Below are 21,655 nucleotides of genomic sequence, written 5' to 3'. Positions count from 1 at the left end.
TAGTGTCTTTTCTAAGTAGGTTGGTTTTGCTGTTGGTGCTCCTTTGGCCCATATAGACATAATTAATTAATAAATATAGTACACAATTTATTATATAAATTAAAACAAATTAAAAAAATGTATTTTTATTTTTGATATACATTATGGTAAGATACATACTGTACAGTATACACATATATGCATGTGCAATTATTGTCATGTATAAACACTAATATTGTTTTGGGGATTGTGGCCCCATCTGTCTCGAAGTCCCTTCTGTTCCTGATCTTCTTCTTCTGCTCCTCTAGTTCATGATTTTATTAATAATGGAATTTTATTGATAATGGAATTGTATTTTTCTTCATTGGGTTAGCTATTATGTTTATTGCTATCTCAAATGAGATTCAATGAATATCTAAATATGGTGTTCTTACTAATATTATATTTTTGTTATTATTATGATTCTATGTATATATCTCTAACTCTATGTAATATTCTTTGTTTAGCACTTTGTATATCTCATTAGGTTAGTCTCTTGTATACTGGTGTTTTTCAATACCCCTCTAATGTAATACTTACGATGTTTACAATGTTTATACTGTTCATAATGTAATATTAACCTCATCTCTATATATAACATATTATTTTCCTACTAGATATTACTGTCATATAGATTAATTAATACTGCTGTCCGGCAATGAAATAGGGTTAAACTGTGTGTGCAATCTAAGGTACCTGCCCATTATTCCTATTGGTTAGATATAACGTCTGTCTAGATATAAAGGTATCCTTGTGACCAATAGAATTACCCCTGACGAAGTCATCAGTGACGAAACGCGTAGGGCGTTTCCTAAAGTAGCGATCAGCTGTCTACACTACTCACGAGCAGAGAGAGTATCTTTGCGGCTATTGGGGACTGTTTTTTGGGTTGCCGAGTTCCCCCTGACTGCGGTGCATGCACTATTTCCTGTTGGATAAGTGCCAGCTGAGAGTGCCGAAACCGGAGGATACTTGTACACGGGACGTTGAGTGATGACATCATCCGGTTCCAGGAACATCTATACATCCTACTGAGCTCTCCGATACAGCAGAGGAGGCACTAGATGAATGGTTGGCGTGGACCACTGCAGTCTATGGCGAATGAGTATATTTCATATATGCTTGATTTTATGCTCTGTTTGTGAGTGCATTTTTTATATTTTTTAGTCCTATTAAACTTTTATATACTTTAATACACTAGGATTGTGCCTGTTTTTCTTTTGTTTTTTCATATATATATATGCAAATATAACTGTATGCTCATCTGCATGTCTTAGGCAGGTCTGCAACCCCGCCTTTCCCCATTATCACCCAGCATACAGCACTTCCACTGCAGCAAGGGATTCTGGGAAATGACATGCAAATGAGCACACAGTGTCACTTTTTGCCTCAATAACCATTTTTAACATGGTTCCCTATAGGCTTAAACTTGCTGCATGGTCACAGCTCTGAGCACAGCCAGGGTTAAGGTGCATACCCAGAAAACCACCCACAGACAGCCGTTTCGACCTTGATGGGTCTCATCAGTGTGGGGTTGATTTTACTAGGAATGCAAGAGAGGCTATGGGATAGGCTAAACCATAATACTGAGTTAAGTTATGGTGAGTAAAAAAAGTGACAAATATATATATATATATATATATATAAAAAAAACAAGATACAAACAGCGCAAATTCCAAACCCTTAGTTAGATGCAATTGACAACTACACCTGGCCAATCAGTCAAACAAGAGGTGTATACCTTAAAATCTGACCCTACTCAGATGCTGCCAATTATATATATATAAAACAGACACACACAAAAAGTGTTGTTGCTCACACTATATGTACACTAGTGGCTGAATCAGACCGAAAAATCAATCAGGATATCTTGATAAAAATAAGCAAGATAGTCTATAATGAAATAACTAAGGGAAACTGGTAGTGCTGGAGGATAAAGATAATATAAAACACACAGAAGACTAAGGCAATCCCCAATAATAGCACTCTAAATATACCACAAAATAACTAATCAAATGAGAAAAAAGGCTTGGACCCAAAGTCAAAGTAGAAAAATGGAAATGATTTTAATAACGAGCAATAGGACTCACTAACATTAAAAACATAAACACACTAGAGGCAGCGTAACAAATATAATAAGGCTGTGACTTGAAAAAGTAAATATAACAATAATAATTTAAAAAAATAAATATCACTGAAAATTGAACTAAAAAGCAAAAAATGTATCAAACAAAATTATATTAAACCTAACAACTATAAAGGTGATACAAATAAGCTAAATAATACAGATACCCCCTAAAGGTCCTAGCTACTAGACATATGACTAAGGCAAAAGAAAAAATATGAGATGAATAAACTTATTTATATACAAAAGTACACATAAGGAAAAATCTTAAACCAAGGGGGAGACACAGGGGAAATAAGATAGTAAAATACTCAAACCCTGTACAGCAATAACAAAAAATAAAAAATATACCAAAAAAACATGAGTGCAAAAATACCTATGAACTTACTCTGCGTTGCTCTGTTATGGAGACTGTATAACTGTCCAGTTTTTAAATTAAACTTTTTTTTCTACATGTGAGTGCTGCAGATTTCCTTTTGTTCTACTTATTTGGGACTGGTTGATAGTCCTTGTCCAGCGGCGAGCACCCGGATTTACAGATAAGTATACTATATATTTATATGTTCATATGTTTGTGTGCACCCAGCGTTCATTTTTTTGTATATATAAATATAAATATATATCTATAAAAATATAACATGGGCATAATTAACCAATATACAAAGAATTGTTAAGGAATACCAAAACATGCACAAATAAAAACATCACATCACAACATCAAACACAGCACATATGAAAATCAAAACATAACATTTCAAAATCAAAACATCACATAGTCAATTAAATATCTAACAAATGCCAAACAATTGAATAGTAAGTACAGTGTGTACATGATGCAAATAATCTGTGCATCATGTAACACTATGCCAATCAATGCTTCAAATAAAAGAAACAATTACAAACAAGATACAATGCCATTCAAACAATAATAAAATAAAATAAAGCAAGAAGTAAACAGAAATCAATTACCAACAATCAATTTATCCAATCCAAAACCAATTACAATCCAATCCAAATCAATTATACAATTCCCTATTAAAATCCCAAAACCAAACCATTCTGTAAAAAATGCAAGTTCAAACTAACTATCATCAACCAAAATATAACTACCAAAAATAAGCCACTATTAAAAAGCAAGCTCACCCCCCGAAATAAACTATTGAAAACAGCACAAAAAAATTACATCTAACTAAAAAAAATTAAAATTACATTGCACACACATTTGTAAACAAACCAGCGAAATACATTTAAAATATATCAAAACAAGCATTTGCAATACAAGCACTGATTATCCCTGTATGTATGTATATCTATAGGGACATACATACATACAGGAGCACTAACTGGGCATAAAAAAACTATTCAATTACATAAAAAATAAAAATACAAAACACCCATTGATTATCCCTGTATGTATGTATATCTATAGGCCACCCTACCTCCCGATAGGTCCTGTCGTCTCTCAATGCTACTGCAGTTGGAGATCTTGGTATCCCATCCAGGCGCATGCGCATGCGCAAGCGCACATCCGGGTCCCTTTCACTTCCTGGTGACGTCATCACGCGATTACATGGTCTCCGATTGGCCCGTCTGTCCCACGATGTCCTTGATGTTAAATCTCATGCCCGTTGTCATGGGGATATGTACACAGATCGTCTTAGCATCACGCATGTGCAATAAAGTCCCAGTGTTTATCCTTCTTGTGCCATATTTGGAGTCTTTGAAGGTGGTGGACAGTGGACATGTAGTGGTGCATAGTAGAGGAGAGAAAGAACCACAGTGAGAGCCCGGTATTTAAAAACACAAACAATGACACTCACACACTCCCTTGGTTTATAAGTACAGCAGAGAGGAGTTCAGGTATAGGAGGAAACAGAGGCAAAGACAAAATAATAATAAGGAAAAGTTTCTTAAATTTGGGAGACATAATGAGAAGAAGGTCAGCAGCAACAGCAGCATCACAAGATCATAAAAAGATATACTCATTCATACGCAGTCCTATAGGGAAAATTACACCCCCCAGCCTACCATTATTAAGTCAGATGTGTACATTTAGTTCATCTAATGTTAAGGAAGCAATTCATGGAGATGTCATTAAGTGTCATTGTTTGTGTTTTTAAATACCGGACTCTCACTGTGGTTCTTTCTCTCCTCTACTATGCACCACTACATGTCCACTGCCCACCACCTTCAAAGACTCCAAATATGGCAAAAGAAGGATAAACACTGGGACTTTATCGCACATACATACAGGGACACTAACTGGGCACAAAAAAACTATTCAATTACATAAAAAATAAAAATACAAAACACCCATTGATTATCCCTGTATATATGTATAGCCATAGGGACATACATACATACATACAGGGGCAATAAATGGGCATTAAAAAAAATCTATCACATAAAAAAAAAATCAAAAACCTGTAAAAGTAAAATAAAACATACATTTCTTTTGTTTCGTTACCTTTAGATGACCACACCCACTGAATTCCGGGAGCACGGCATGCTCTCGAACTAATCCACGCAACAGGAACAAGGCAACCAAAAAAAAACAAGTCTTTTTCTTCTTTCTTTCTATTTGTAATCCATACCGTCGGTCTTCTGGGGTCTTCTGTCTATTCTTCTGGCACGCCCTGGTCCTCTTCTTCCTTCCGGAGGTCCTTCCTCCTCGACTTCTTGCTAAAAAATGAGGCGACATAGGCTATTATAGGCCTATGATGTCACATTTTCCATCAAATGTTTCCCACCCCCCTGATTGGGCAGTGAAAACCATGTGATTTTTGTGTCGGTTTTTTTGGTGACATCAGGTAAAGGAAATGACGCAAGCCAATCAGAATGGCTGTGCTTCATTTCCCTTTAAGATGACATCATCAAAAGCAAGATGGCCGCCGTCACATGTTACTTGTGCCAATCAGAGCGTGGGAACAAAATCCACAATCTGATTGGCTGAAGTAGACATGTGACTCCCTTTGCATGACGTCATATCCTTTCTCCCACAAACCTCTGTCACATGGTGTTAGCTTTTTAATTGGGGTTTATTTTTGGTCTTTTGATTTTGAATGATGGTGTTTATTTTGAGCTATCTTTTATTTATTGATGGTTTTGTTTTAATTGTTAATTCTGGTGTTTATTTGGTATTTGCTTAATTGATTGCTGGTAATTTTGTGGTGTTTACTTGTTTATTGTTGTTTATTTTGTGATTGTTTTGATTACATTGGATATTGTTGTTGGTTGTTTATTTTTTAGGTTGACCATTGACTGTCATAGTGTTAAATCATGCCCATATTAAATGGGCGTGATGTACCCACTCTGCCAATCAATTTGGTTTATTGGCATTTGTAATGTGTTAATTTTTCTATGTAATGTGTTTTATATTGGGCCTGTTTTTTTTAGCCTGTTTTTTTTAGCCTCACCATTTATTGCTGTAGTGTTCAATCATTCCCATATTATATGAGCATGATGTACCCACTGTACCAATGAATGGGTGGAGGGTGGGGGTAGTTGCCTGGGGAGGGTGGTTAGGCCTCCTGGGTGGGTAGTGGGGAGGGTGGTTTAATCCCTTAATTACTATAGCGGTTACAAACCACTAAGGTGATTAAGGGGTTCAGGGCCATTAAATTGTATTTTTTATTGTATTGTTTCTGGCAATGGAGGACATAAACGGGGATGAGAACTGCCTTCATCATGTCGTGCTGGCAGGGGTAAGTGCAAGTTTTATTTACTTTATTTCTGCTGGTTAATGTTTTAATTCAAATGGGCAAATGCACTATTATCCATATCTGGATAATAGCAATTTTGCTCATTACTGTACTGTATGTGTTGGGGGGGTGGGGGGTGTATTTATTTCAAAGTATTGGACATTTTTGTGGGGGGGCACAGGATAGGATAGGTACCGCAGGCCAGCGGGGACTCACAGGCACCCATGGGAACCACCCGAGGACCCCCAGACATCCACGTGGACCACCTGGGGTCCACTGTGTGGACCACCTGGGGTCCACTGTGTGGCCCCCAGACACCCATTGGGACCACCTGGAGGCCCACAGATACCCGCAGGGACCACCCGAGGACCCCCAGACACCCTCAGGGACAACCCTAGGACCTCTGGACTCTTGTGGGAACCACCTGAGGACCCCCAGACACCCGCAGGGACCCCCCGGGGACCCCTGTGGGATGCCCGGACACCCACGAGGACCACCTGGAGACCCCCTCCAGCCTCATTTAATAATACTGTGCAAGAAAAAAAAATGCTTTCATGCATGTCTCCATCTCTTTTGCACCAGCATTTAGCTGGTGAAAAGAAATGGTGAGCTTTTATAGTACGAATCAGTTATCACTGCTTTGTGAATAGTGCTTAATGAAAAAAAAACAGCGTTTGCCATTTTTTTACCTACTGTACGACTTTTTTTTATCACTGACTCTTTTTTTGTGATAAAAAGCCATTATAGTGCGATTCTGCACTGTTATCACTGCTTTGTGAATTGCACAGCAGGCAGTATCACGCTATAAAGGCATTTATCGCACTTAAACCACTTATCACTGCTTTGTGAATAGGTCCCATTGTCTGCTCCCCAGAGTCAAGAGGTGAACATGTTAAGTGTGTGCAATGTCTGAGTTTTTTTCTCCCATTTCCTGAAGAACCTCGGTCATTGAGCATAAAATAACTATTGAGCCTGGAAAGGTTATTAATTTTAAGCAATGGAGGCTAGACAAAAGGCAGATAAAGAGGAGGTAAAGAAAATGCTGGACCTTGGCGTGATAGAGGAGTCGTACAGTCACTGGTCTAGTCCTATTGTGTTTGTTCCTAAACCGGATGTCTCAATTAGGTCCTGTAATTACTTCAGGAAACTTAATGCCATTTCTAAATTCAGTACCTACCCCATGCCCCCTTTTCAGCCTGTAAAGTGTGAACAATTATCTAAGTGGGCACTAACCCCTAATTTGTCAGTGTGGCTAAATATACCAATTTACATTGAATATAAAATGTGTTGTAAAGTGACAACCCAAAGTAATTAAATAAAAATATGCTTGATTTAAAATCGCAATTAAATTAAACACCTAACCACGGGATGTCATTTCCTATTCTTCCTGCGGCTAGCCCACGGTAAATCAAGTCTTTTCATGGGTGAAATCTCACTCCTTCCCCCAATGCAAGGAACAGTTAAGCTGTATATATTGCACATTTTAAATTGTATGTGGATAGATATTACTAATCTTTAATTTGTGTTTATGAAAAGATGATAGAGTAGCTTGAATTGCTCCAGAATATGTTTCCAAATAGGAAGATGACATACTTTAGCCTTGTGGTTCAGCCAATGAATTCCAGAAATCCAATTCTATCTCCATGTGACCTTGGGAAATTAGATTTTGCTGTACCGCACAATTTTTTGAAGGGCTCCCGTCACTTCCAGTCCATTAAGTTTAATTTCTTTCCAAAGTGGACAATCATGTTCATGATTTCTGCTACATGGGCTGCTACAGTGTTCAAGCATTGTTGATGAATATTGGTAATATGAAGATGTTTCCTGTTTATCACTTTACTAAACAACATTAGAATACTTGATCTATGATGAGTGAGAGGTAAATGACAACAACACTGGGAGCAAACTGCATTAGCTAGGGACAAAACGTAAATCTAGAAATAGACACATTCCCTCAAATCAGAAATATTTCTGGTAAATCCTGACAATCATACTCATTGATTCTACATTTTTTATTAATTTGCCCTCTAAATGTTAAAGCACACAATAGAAAATGCATAAAACTGTACATTTCAATAAGGATATTTGATTATTCCTATTTGGTAATGTACTACAGTACCTTACTTACTTAATTATTTGTGTGAAACATGTTGGGAGAATCGGCAGTTTATATTCTTCTCTGACGTTTCAGCATTTTACATGTCAGTAATGTGTTACATAAGTTCTGCTATGAAATGCTTACCTATATTATTGTGGTTCACTGCACAAATGGCTCTTGGGAGTCTTATCCTAATTGTAAGCATGTCATGTAAACTGAATAATTGTTGATTCCCAAGTGATAATTTAGTGAAATTGTAGTTACATTTGAAAATACTGTTCATTGAGCAGTTGAGAGAAAATTAGATTGTCATCAGGTTCTCAATTGCTTATGTTTACATGCAGTATCTGTTGATATAGGGTCCATTTTCTACTACAGTAGTATGATTATGCATCACCCTATGATTTTGGAGAGTAGTTATTGAAGGACACTGTGAGTAGCTTTCTATCTGCAGCTGTAACTATCTATTTGTAGCTGTTTCTTTCTCACATGAAAAGGTTCAAATGATTTTACAGTGTCATAGTGGCTGGAAGGAGGATACTTTATGTGGCACAGATTCACTAAAGGGTGCTAAGCATGAACTGCAAATCAAATGAAGTGTGTGAAAGCTTAACACCCTTCATTAGTTTTTGTCCTGTGTTCTCAATTGCTTAACTACTGAATACCAACATTTCAGAAAATAACCAGGGAAACCAGCTGAAGCTACTTAGAAATCATTTTAACCTGGCTGCATTATTTGAGGAGCTAGACACAACAAGAAGCTGATTCTCATGAGAGAAACAGCGGAGTCTATTGCCTGGATACATCAAACTCCATTAAAACAGAGTTAATATCACAGAAGTAAAAAAGATACAGGGTGGTTTTACCACAATGTTATGACCTTCTTAGTCATTACCATTGCTGTAAAATTTTACCAAGTGCATAATTTTAAGGTGAGTCACAATGCTGTAATTGACTCCACTAATACAGTACATAGGTGGCAATTACTGCATTGCGATTCATTGGGGGAGGGTAACATTATATTTCAACCATAGGGTTAGGTAACATACATTATTATAAAAACTATGGTAGAAAATACCATTTGATACCATTTGATTCCTGCAATGCATACAACAGGCACATATAGGCTAATATTAAACTAAAACTACACTACTTACCTCCTTGGGCTACCTAAGTTGCTAGTAAGGCATTAGGCACAGGGACACAATTACCCTTCCTGTGGCAACTTCCCCTAATAAACATCACCCACTCTATGGATTAATTTGAGGATTGGTTCCGGTGGTGGGGGGGAGACGGACGGACGGGAACGATGACTCTGGTCCTGAATGAGGGTAGCCTTCATCATCGATGGTGTGCCAATCTTTTAGTACAGACTGCCATTGAGTGCCAATATATGATCCTATGCTCTCATTAAAATGGTCTAGGTAACCAAACAGACACTCAATGGGTTAATGTTCAAATGCTTTGTTTAATAATGTGTATGAATACAGGTGGTCCACACTACAAGAGGCACAGAGCTCCTAAAAGTAAATACACCGTGCCTCTTTTAATGTGGACTATCTGTAGTATTGCTATGAGTTTTGTAGGTTTTATTGATTGTGTTTAGTGTCTAAAAGCCCTAATATCCATATTTGTCATATTGGGTTATTGGCATCACAATGTCTTAATAACCTCTATGGTAGTGTAGTTTTAGTCTAATATTAATCCTATATATATATATATATATATATATATATATATATATAAAATCAGGGCCATCAAAAGGAGTTGGACAGCCGACCAAATGAGTCTTGCCTGCTGAAGATATGTAGAGAGGTCCTATAGAAGTGCCTGATAGGGGTGACTCCATCCAGTGGAAGAGAGGCACCCACTGACAGGCCCCTCTGAGGACATCTTCTAGCATGACCCTTATGAAAGGCACCTTTGTGGGCTCCTCCACATCTCCCATGGCTGCAGATAGGCACACTTGCCCTCCCCTCTGTTGTAGCCCTTCTTGCTCCCCAGGCCTAAACCTACCCCCAGGTCCCTAACTACCCCCCATAAGCCCATAACTAGACCTCTAAACCTACAACTACCCCCCTCAAGCAAATATCTGCAACTCAGGCTCATAACTACCACCCAGATCCCCTTCCCTTACCCCCAGATTCATAATTACCAAACCCCCAAAGTCCATACAACCCCCTCCTACCCGCACCAGACCCATACCAACCCCTAAGGCTAATTCCCTCAGGTCAAAGCTTTCCCCCTCAGTCCATAAAACATAATCTGGTCAATAAATAACCCCCCCCCCTTCCCCACAAGGTCCAACAATACCCCATTTCCCGGTCCTTCACTTCCCCATCCACAAGTGCATCACTAGCCCACCCATCAGGGCCCATAACAACCCCCAGACCTATATTTCCCTCTTCCCAGGACCACATCTCCTTCTCCACACTCTCAGACAATATCTTCTTCTTTCACCTGGCCTATATCCCCTTCTCCTCCCCCCAGACCATATCTACCTCTTCCATTCCCCCACCCCCAACACCCCCATATACCCTTCTTCCATCCCTCCCTTACCCTTTGTCCACCTGCCCCCCTGGTCCATTTATCCTTCCTTCTCTCCCACCACCACCAATATCTCCATCTTTACCCTCCCTCCACCCGAGGACATATCTCCTTATCCCCCCAATCTCTCCTTCCCCCAGCCCATAACTCCTTCCCCCCAAGTCCATAGCTCCTCCTTCTCCCCTCCCCACCAGCCCATAACTCCTTCTCCCCACCACAAATCCATAGCTCCTTCTTCTCCCTTCCTCACCAGCCCAAATCTCCTTCTTTATGAAAAATCTTATAGCCAGTGAAGGTCATGGATAGACGCTGAGAAAATGTGGTAAAAAAAGAATCACATACACTGGCGACACACTTTATTCGAGCTTGGCTAGTCCCACGAATTCGGGTGTACCCGGGTGTATTGAGGTTTGTGACTGTTTTCTGCCCGAGTGCATTGAGTTATTTTCCAAGCAGGGATTGAAGCATTTTATTCCCGCTGGCTGCAATACTGCACAGTATATATATATATACTGCATTACAATTCATGAATTTATGCCATCTGGTAGACACGCGAAGCATTGCAGCCTATTAAATCCTAATCATTATCATTTAACAGATCAGCCGCCCATCAGCCAGGCATGAACCCAGGCTGGGAAGGCAAATGCAACGGGGCTTGTCAGAGGTGAGGAGCGGCGCATTCCAGGTATCTGCCAGGTACATACCGGGTATTTGCTCGAATAAAGTGTGTCGGTGCAGTAGTGTCATGGGAGACAAAGCTAATTAACACTTTACCATCTGGATCCTTTGATTGAATAAAGCATGAAATAAAATAAATTGTATTTATTTACATAAAGAATACACAGCTTGAATTACAAAATTATCACAAATAAACATTTACAGGAACGGGCCAAAATGAAATAAACTGCCTCTAGAACAAAAGTCAACAAAATATAGTCTTTAGGTATCAATTCCCAGGAGCGGGGTTGATACACAGCAAAAGACGCAAAACAGTCTTTTGGCTAGGGGCGCAGCTTGCGGTCCCTGTATCTCCGCCAAATGAAACAATTTCGTTCTGCCCTTGCAGAATTCGTTAGCAAGTCCTTAGATCTTACGAAATCCTGAGCAGGGTACAAATCCTTGGTTACGATGAAAAGCGTCTTTTTTACCGCACGCTATCCTTTCAGAGGAAAATAAGAAGAACACTCACCCAAAGGCGTGCACGGGCTTATAATTCCCTCACATGCCTATCTGGGCAATGGGCAACCAATCTTCAGCGTGGGAAGGAAACACCCACTTATAGTAAGGTTGCGAACAGTTCCGGCAGCCGGGCAAAGGGCTTCACGGCAGACTAAGAGTCATGCGCTAACTTCTCACCTGACCCGCTTAACATACCTGGCCAAACCCCCTTGCTCGTGACAGAATGTCTACCTCCCATCAGAATACCTCACCATTTGCTAGGCACACTGTTTTAATTCATTTTCCGGCACTTCACACTTGGACCGGGTCTGCATCTATTGAAGCCCCGGACCTCTGCAGACATCCTGGAGCCATCACCACAGGGTGTCTCAGAACTCCATACCTGCAGTTATGCATGACTCACTCTGGGATAGCTGATCATAAATTAGCAGGGTGAATCTATAATGTATCCGCTGTCCTTCCTGACTGCCCTGTACATTTTCCAGCTGACATAACTTTTAATATGCAAAAAACAGAGCTATGCCCATTTATGTACTTATACACAAGTTACAATTCATACAAACATTTCAGTCTACATTATCCCCTTCTAACATTTTGCACACCAAAAATTAGACATCTGCGACCTTCCTAACTACAGTTATATAGTTAATTGGGTGAGGGCTTTGATGTGGTGTGTGGTTGAACATTTTCCCCTGTCTGCGGTCTGTGATCTGCGGTTGAGAACTCAATGTATCCGTTCTCGGTTTCACTTCCTATCCGCAGATGCACTTATCCAGTTGACTTTAATTGGATAATGCAACCATCTCCGACACTGTAACAAATCAGAACCACTTATCTAACCACGTCAATATTCCACTTGACTTTGTGGTTAAGGCTGTTTCCCTGCTTGTCTTGTGGTTAGCCAATGAGACAATGTTGCAATTGCCACTGCTCACCGCTAATCACAAGCCCACTTAACCAATGAACCCCTTAAAACCCGGTTAGAAGGCCCTTATGCTCCACGGGCAGTCAGCACTGGACCGCAGAACTGACACTCCAAAAATACCTTTTATGACTCAGGGGCACCCAGAGGGGTATACCACCTTTATTTCATGGCCTGGGTACCCCTTCACCGTCACACACAGCTTGAAGTGTATGACTTATACACTACAAAAAGTGTTACTACAATGTGAGCTGAACAGGTATAATGCAAAAGGAATAAGTTGGAAATCCTTATTACCACATGAAATGACAACACTAGCATTTGTTACTCTTTTTGTCTTTAAGATGACCACGTTTCCATAAAATCTACAAGTGTGAGTGAGTCATACTATACAATTGTCCACAACAATTATTGCAAGTGCTTACAATATAAACCCTACGGTTAAATTGTGCAACCAATTATTTTTCATAAATACTAGTGAAAACAGTAGAATGGAAACTCTGCATAAAGTATTAAGCAGAACGGTAGGCCACATATTAAAAAAAAGGATGCTAAACTTAAGCACATTCTAACTCGGATTAATTTGAATAGGAGTTACTGTAGCACCCTTTAGTGAATATGGTCCTAAGTCTACAGATCTGCCAAGCTTTACCCAGCTTGTAGATGTCCTTTTAGAAAATTAATATTAACATTGAATACTATTGAATCAAGAATCGCTATTATTATTATCGCTTATTATGGAAAGTATACATCAACACATCCTTAATCTTGACCTTTGTACAGTACATAACAATGACATTAATGTTCACTAATGGAAAAAGTATTATTTCTGAGGTTTTTGCTTTGTGCTTTTTTTCAGTCTTCCTCTATAAATTATGTTCTTTTGCATTGTTTTATTATCCTAGTAGTTTTCACTTTTTGAAAATATAGTGAAGAATAGCATATAGGTTGTTTTGTTGTAACCATAAATGTTGTTCAAAGATATAAGTTCCTGAGAAAGATCTGACTTTTACACCATTAGAAGCATAGCAAATTAAGTAAAGCACCAGAGCCTACTAAATTTACTAGACATGGATGGTTGAATTAAACTTAAAGATATCACAAAGAGAATATTATATTACAGGTTTTTTCTCTGGTTTCAAAATGCAGACATAGATGTTAGAAAGTCACCCAGCTTATGGGTATTAATCAACTGAATGCTCATTGACTTCTCAGAATAGTTCTATCAATATCTAATTTTCTGTTGGGTTTAGTGCACAGGCTCTTTCTTTCTTTCTTATATCATAAGTCATTTGTCCTTTTCAATATGTTTTAAAAAGCTGTACAGGTGGTTGTATTTGACTTACTTATAATTTACTTCTGATGTATAATATTGTCCTTAAACTATATATCTATATAACCAAATATTGTTATTAAGTATATGTCTTCTTAATTACTTTTTGTTCTTACAGAAAGCATGATTCATGATAAATTGTCCACGAAAGGTGTGCACCTCATCCTCGGCCTTGCCGTGCACATCGGCACACTGAGCCGCACGGACCTCGTTTGCGGTCAGATGGAATTATTTGTGTTGTTGCAGTTCAGTGTGTGTCAATTAGGTGGCGTAGAATATAATTCCCTATGAATGCTATAGTTCAGTGTCTGAAGAGAAGATAAAATGTACACATGTTTCTGTCTTATGACTTTGTACAGTACATATCTACTGTTGCAGTTTCCCACTTTATTAAAAAACACTATGGGGCCTATTCTATAAGCCTCGATAAGCCACTTTTCAAGCACTTATTGGCCAAAATACCTACTTCTATTCAGTAAGCCTCGATAAGTAAGCGATAAAGGTATAAATCGCCCACATTTTCAGCCATCAAAAAAAGATCGCCGGGAGAGCGTCGATAAGCCACTTATCAGCAGGTTCTGAAACTCCTGCAATTCTAGTAGCCTCGATTAGCTTATCGAGGCTAATCACGGCTTTAGAATGGTGAATTTCTCCCAAAATCCTCATGTCAGGAAAAGTTAGCGTGAGGCTGGTGAGAAGCTGCTGAGAGGCGGGGAGAGAGGACTTAGAAACAAAAATGCATTTTTCCTGCATCAGTTTCATGCCGGAAGTCTCCGGAGAAGATACCCATTAATATCACCACCGGAGGCTCCTGGCATGAATCCCATGCAATAAAAATGCATTGACAGGCATCTTCATTACCTTAGCGGCTAACCAGTAAGGCATTGAATGGGTTGCACTACCACTGCATTGTTTATTGTGGGTAGCGGGGGTGGGTGAAGGTGGTATTTGACCCTTGGTTGGTTTGTAAGCCTTGCATGGGGGTTGCGGATGGAGTTAACCCCTTCATTACCTTAGCGGTTAATAGCGCTAAGGTAGTGAAGGGTTTAACCCCTCCCGCTACCCACCCGGTAGGTATAACCACCCACATAGGGCCAAATGCCAACTTCACCCATCCTCGCTACCCACAATAACATTTTTAAAACACAACAACCCCACTACCCACCTCCTCTACCCCCAACAACCCCCCACCCCCAACACATACAGTACAGTAATGGGCAAAATTACTATTATCCACATATGGATAATAGTGCATTTGCCCATTATAAAATCAAACATTAGTCATCCAGCATAAGTGAAGTAAATAATACATTCAATTTACCCATGCCATCATGAAGGGAGTCCTTGTCAGCATACTGCAGGGCCATGTCCTCCGATGCTAGAAAGAATACAAGAAAAACTACAATCTAATGGTCCCTAACCCCTTAATCACCTTAGCGGTAATTAAGTGGTTAAGCCCCGTCCCCCGCTATCCACCGAGAGGCCTAACCGCCCACCACAGCCCCACTTTAGCCACCTTCTACCCATTGATTGGCACAGTGGTATATCATACCCATATAATATGGGCATGGTAAGCCACTAATCACTCAGTGGTCAACCTAATAAAAGCATTAAGGCCAAAAATATACAATAATTAAAAGCATACACAAGCAGCTAAGTAAACACCCCAGAAAAAGAATTCAAGTTATGTTATTCCAAAACATAAGAATACAAAGAAATAAACATCTATCCAACCAATCAATTAAAAAAATAAAACCAGTAGCCAACAAAACAAATAATTAATTTAAACCACTAGCCAACAAATCAATTAAATAAATAAAACCACTAGCCAACAATACAAATAATGAATTTAAACCAGTAGCCAATAAAACAATTAATTAATTGAAAACGCTAACCAATCCTGAAATCTTAATATATAAAATCGAATGGTTAGTGAGGTTAGTGCTATTTGCGGTGATTCTGATTGGTCCTCAGCCTCTGGCCAATCAGATTGCTGTGTGTGACGTCACCCAACTGCCACTCTCTTCCCCCTCGGCTCGCGACACACACACACACACACACAAACACACACACACACACACACACACACACACACACACACACACACACACACCTCTCTCTCTCCGGCGCTCATCTCTCCCTCCCCTCATCTCTCCCCTCCTGGATCTCTCCCCCCCCTTCCTCCCTCGTGGCGCCAGTAGAGGTCCGCCGCTCATCTCTCCCTCCCGGCGCTCATCTCTCCCCTTCCTCCGCTCACGTCTCCCTCCCTCCGCTCACCTCTCCCTCCCGGCGCCTCATCTCCATCCCCAGCGGGGAAACAGCCAGCGGACCCCCTTCCTCCCTCGCGGCTCCATCCCCGGCGGGGGAACAGCCAGCGGACCCCCTTCCTCCCTCGCGGCTCCATCCCCAGCGGGGGAACAGCCAGCGGACACCCTTCCTCCCTCGCGGCGCCTCATCTCCATTCCCGGCGGGGGAACAGCCAGCGGACACCCTTCCTCCCTCGCGGCACCTCATCTCCATCCCCGACGGGGGAACAGGCAGCGGACCCCCTTCCTCCCTCGCGGCGCCTAAGATGGCGGCGCGCCCGGAAGGACACCCTTCTTCCCTCGCGGCGCCGAGTGAGAAGATGGCGGCGGCCGGAAGTAGACGTAGGTATCGCTCTAGGTGACGTGTGTGTGTGTGTGTCACTGTGTGTGTGTGTGTGTGACACTGTGTATGTGTCACTGTGTGTGTGTGTGTGTGTGTTACACTGTGTGTGTGTGTGACACTGTGTGTGTGTGAGTTACACTGTGTGTGTGTGTGTGTGACACTGTGAGTGTGTGTCGCCCCCCCCGCCTTTCACGCCCCCCCTGCCTTTCACGCCCCCCCTGCCTTTCACGCCCCCCCTGCCTTTCACGCCCCCCCCGCCTTTCACGCCCCCCCATGCCTTTCACGCCCCCCCCCTGCCTTTCACCCCCCCTGCCTTTCACGCCCCCCCTGCCTTTCACGCCCCCCCTGCCTTTCACGCCCCCCCTGCCTTTCACGCCCCCTCTGCCTTTAACGCCCCCCCCTGCCTTTCATGCCCCCCCCTGCCTTTCACGCACCCCCCTGCCTTTCACGCCTTCCCCCTGCCTTTCAGGCCCCCCCCCTGCCTTTCACGCCCCCCTTGCCTTTCACGCCCCCCCTGCCTTTCACGCCCCCTCCGCCTTTCACGCCCCCGCCTTTCACCCCCCCGCCTTTCACGCCCCCCCCACCTTTCACACCCCCCCTGCCTTTCACGCCCCCCTCAGCCTTTCACGCCCCCCCCTGCCTTTCACGCCCCCCTGCCTTTCACACACCCCCTCACGGCCTCCGGCCGCCCCCCTGCCTTTCACGACCCCCCCCGCCTTTCACGCCCCCCCCCACTGCCTTTCACGCCCCCCCTGCCTTTCACGCCCCCCCCTGCCTTTCACGCCCCCCCTGCCTTTCACGCCCCCCCTGCCTTTCACGCCCCCCCTGCCTTTCACGCCCCCCCCCTCACGGCCTCCGGGCAACGCTGGGTATATCAGCTAGTGTACTATAAACAAGCCATCCAAAATCCAAACAATTGAATACCAACAATAAAAACAAATGGAAAATATACCAATCAATAGTAAACAAGCATTTGCCAAAAAATGCATTGGCGTCACTGTATTTATCTGTACCCTAGGCACAGATTAATACATTATTGGTCAATGGGCAAACAAATACATAAAATAAAAAAATACAATAAAAAAACTGAAATTTTTTTCCCCATACATTCAATATTTTACTTACCTTTAGAAGTCTTCATCCTCCGAATCCCGGCGTATCTGCAAGATCTCATACCGCGACATCATTACCTGCAATCCAACGCCATCCACGTTGAAAACCAGCATCAGGTGAAAAAAATCTTCTTTTTTTTATCTTCTATCACCGTCTTCTATCTTCATCTGTAATTATTTTCTTCTTTTCTTTAATGTTCTTTCTTCATCTGTCAATCCAAATTGCCCCATGTTAAATCCAAATGGATGTTGTCTCGTCGTCTTCTTGAGGTAAAATGAGACGAAACAGGCCTTATGTAAGCCCTGCGATGTTACATTTTAGGGTCAGATTTTACAGCTCCAATCCGATTGGACACTGTATTATGTGCCCGCCTCACTTTTTTTTTTTTTTTTTTAAGGATGTGACATCATCTTCAAGGGAGCTATGTCACATCCTTAAAACCACATGGGTTTATCACATGGTATTACAGCCAATGGTATTGAAGACAATCCCATTGGGTGCTGTACCATGTTATAGGTTACATTAGTTCAAAAGGATGTGACATCACTTTAATAAAAGCAGCTAACCGCTTAGGCAATGAAGGAGTTAAGGCAGACTACCAGATTTATTGGAGGTAGAGGGGGCGAGTAAAGGAGGTAATTGCCCCAGGGTGGGTGGTTAGACCACTCGGGTGGGAAATGGGATGGGGTTAACCTCTTCATTACCTTAGCAATAGTAACTACTATGGTAATGGAAGGGTTAAACCCTCCCACTACCCACCCGAGAGGCCTAACTACTCACCCTGGGGCAACTACCCTGTTCACTCAATCTCTCTACCCTCAATAAACATTACAATACAAAACATCAATAAAATACATTGAATACCTCCCCCCCTCCCCATACAGTATACTGGATAATAGCTAATTTGCCCGTTAAAACATAAAACATAATCAAAATATTAACCAGCCAGCATATAGTAAATTAAAGTTCCTTGGCCTCCTCATCTTCCTCTTCTTCAGTGGGCAACAAAAATAAAATAATAATAACTACTGGCTCCTAACACCTTAATCACCTTAGCAGTTATTAACCACTAAGGTAATTAAGGGGTGAATCCCCCCTCCCGCTACCCACCCAGGAGACCTAACCACCCTCCCCAGGGCACCCACCCCCATCTCCTCTACCCATTAATTGTTACAGTGGCACACCCATGCCCTATGGGCATGGTTTGCCACTATGCCAGTCAATATGCCGCCTGCCTTCAAATCCCAAAAATAACCATCAAATTTCAGCCATTTAATTTTAAACAAAAAAATGCCAATAAACCAATTGATTGGCACACTGGCATACACTGGCGACACACTTTATTCGAGCTCGGCTAGTCCCACGAATTCGGGTATACCCGGGTGTATTGAGGTTTGTGACTGTTTTCTGCCCGAGTGCATTGAGTTATTTTCCAGGCAGGGATTGAAGCATTTTATTCCCTCTGGCTGCAATACTGCACAGTATATATATATATATACTGCATTACAATTCAGGAATTTATGCCATCTGGTAGACACGCGAAGCATTGCAGCCTATTAAATCCTAATCATTATCATTTAACAGATCAGCCGCCCGTCAGCCAGGCATGAACCCAGGCTGGGAAGGCAAATGCAATGGGGCTTGTCAGAGGTGAGGAGCGGCGCATTCCAGGTATCTGCCAGGTACATACCGGGTATTTGCTCGAATAAAGTGTGTCGGTGCAGTATCCATGCCATATGGGCAGTGGGAGGGGTTAACCCTTTCAATACCAAAGTGGTTACTACCACTAAGTTAATTAAGGGGTTAACCCCTCCGACTGCCCACCTGAGAGGCCTAACCACCCACCCTGGGGCAATTACCCTTTTCACTCACCCCCTCTGCCCTCAATGAACCTGATAGTCTGCCTAAAACCTTCATTGCATTAGTGGTTAGCCACAAAGGTAATAATGCTGCTTTTATTTTAATATTACAGTATTGAAGCAGGGGGGCTCCAGAGCTGAACCGCATTGAATTCAGGTGCGGGGACCCCCTGCTTCCCATGATTATTTGTAGATTACCTGCCGGGCACTCCGGTGCCCGGGCCTGCCAAGGAACTTCACAAAGGATCCCGATGTCGACTGTACACTGGAACTACCGTCCGGGGTGATCCCACCCGGATGGCTGATGCAGCAACCGCAAAGGCCTGAGCCCAAACCTCTGCACGGACGCGCAGCTTCTGCTGTGTCCTTAACTAGCTCTAGATAGTAAGTGGCAGGGTCCCTAACCTGGGGGCTGTCCCTGACACTACTCACACTACCGGGTGGCTCAGGGCTAGTTGGGGCCTTGGGGGCTGCTGGCCTAGTGCAGGGAGTCACTGACTCCTGCACCTAACCTCCTTCCGTTAGCTTCTCCTGGCTCCAACTAACTAGAGTGCTCCAAGCCCGCGAAATGTATCTCTTTTCTCCTGCAGGGCCACCCTCCAGCCCTATTGGCTCCCTGGCATCACGTGGGGTGCGCAGAGGCTCATGGGACTCGTAGTCCCTGCTTAGAGCCTTCCCTGGTAGGCTAGGGTTTCTCGGGCTCATCCCTGCGCGTGCTGTTTTTGAGCCTCCCGGTACCTCTGTCTCCTGCGCATGCGCAACACAACCCGCAATGGTGGCTTCCTTCACCGCGAGCCGCCGAGACCCTCGCGACGCGACTGCGGCCCTAGCAATGGCCCGCTCGCGTCCCCGGCAACCGGCCGCACCTCCAAGGTAGCGCTCTGCTCGCGCACCTGCCCCCTCACCTCCTCCCGAGTGGCGGCTTTGAGCCTAAGAAGGAGGGGGGTCAGCTCTGAAAAGGGGAACCTGGCTACACAATCATAGTTTGTTCTGTGGCATACCCTTGGGACAATTTTTAAGGCTTCACTGAAATTGTTCCATTATGTCTGATTTTGAAACAATATCTTTGGAGTTGTTTCAAAGATTTAAAGACAGAGGGCATAACCTATGAATCCTTACTGAAGCATATCAAAGTGCTAGATCAAAACTGAGAGAGGACCTGATTGATCCTGATTCCACCAAATATTATAGTGGAGACAACAAAGTTAAACATAGGAGAGATCTCCACAACAGTACAAAATCTAAACAAAACCCTTCATTCTTCCTTACCAAATAGAGCAACCAAGCAAATATAATTAAATCCATTGTTAAAAAATATTGGAATATGTTATCTACAGATCCTTTGTTGAGAAATATGGTCACAATAGATCCCAAATTTGTTTGAAAAAAATCAGAGACTTTGGCAAATACTGTGTCATCAAGTAGTGCATGCCTAAACCAATCAAAACTTCCAACAGGGATTTCTATTCAAATTTGTTTGGCAGCTTGCCATGTGGTAAGTGTAAGATTTTTAGGAATGTACAGAAAACCAAACTTTTTACCAACAAAGAGGAGACGAAACATTTAACTTCTTGTCGTTTATTACCTGTAATACGAACAATGTTGTTTATATGCTCACTTGTGGTTGCAAAAAGGGATACGTAGGTTTGACCACCAGACCGTTTCAGCAGAGAGTGTTGGAACGCATGAGACTTATAACTAATAAAGATCAGACACATCCAGTGACTACGAACCACAAGGAGAACACTGGAGGCTTCAGATCCTCTGCACAGACGGCGTCAATGTGACTGCCCTGGAGGGTAGTTCCTTCAGCCGCTGCAGAACGCGAGGAGAATGCGGGAAGTATTAGATCTTCTACACAGATGGCGTCAGTGTGAGTGCCCTGGAGGAGTTATTCCTACAGCTGTCTGAAGCCAGCTACTTTGGAAAGAGACTATCCTAAATGCTGTATGAAACCCTGCTTGTCCTAAGTAGAATTTATATTTTTATCATTGGATGAGTAACTACAAGTATCATTTATCCCGGTGATCTAGACAAGTGTCTTTTTATTTTTTTTAAAAATCAGTTTTCCAGCTTATCATTAGGTGTTGTCCAGTTGTATTGTCAGCTTG

This window comes from Ascaphus truei, chromosome 1 (genome assembly GCF_040206685.1).
Source record: "Ascaphus truei isolate aAscTru1 chromosome 1, aAscTru1.hap1, whole genome shotgun sequence".
Taxonomy (NCBI): domain Eukaryota; kingdom Metazoa; phylum Chordata; class Amphibia; order Anura; family Ascaphidae; genus Ascaphus; species Ascaphus truei.
This window is presented reverse-complemented; position numbering follows the sequence as displayed.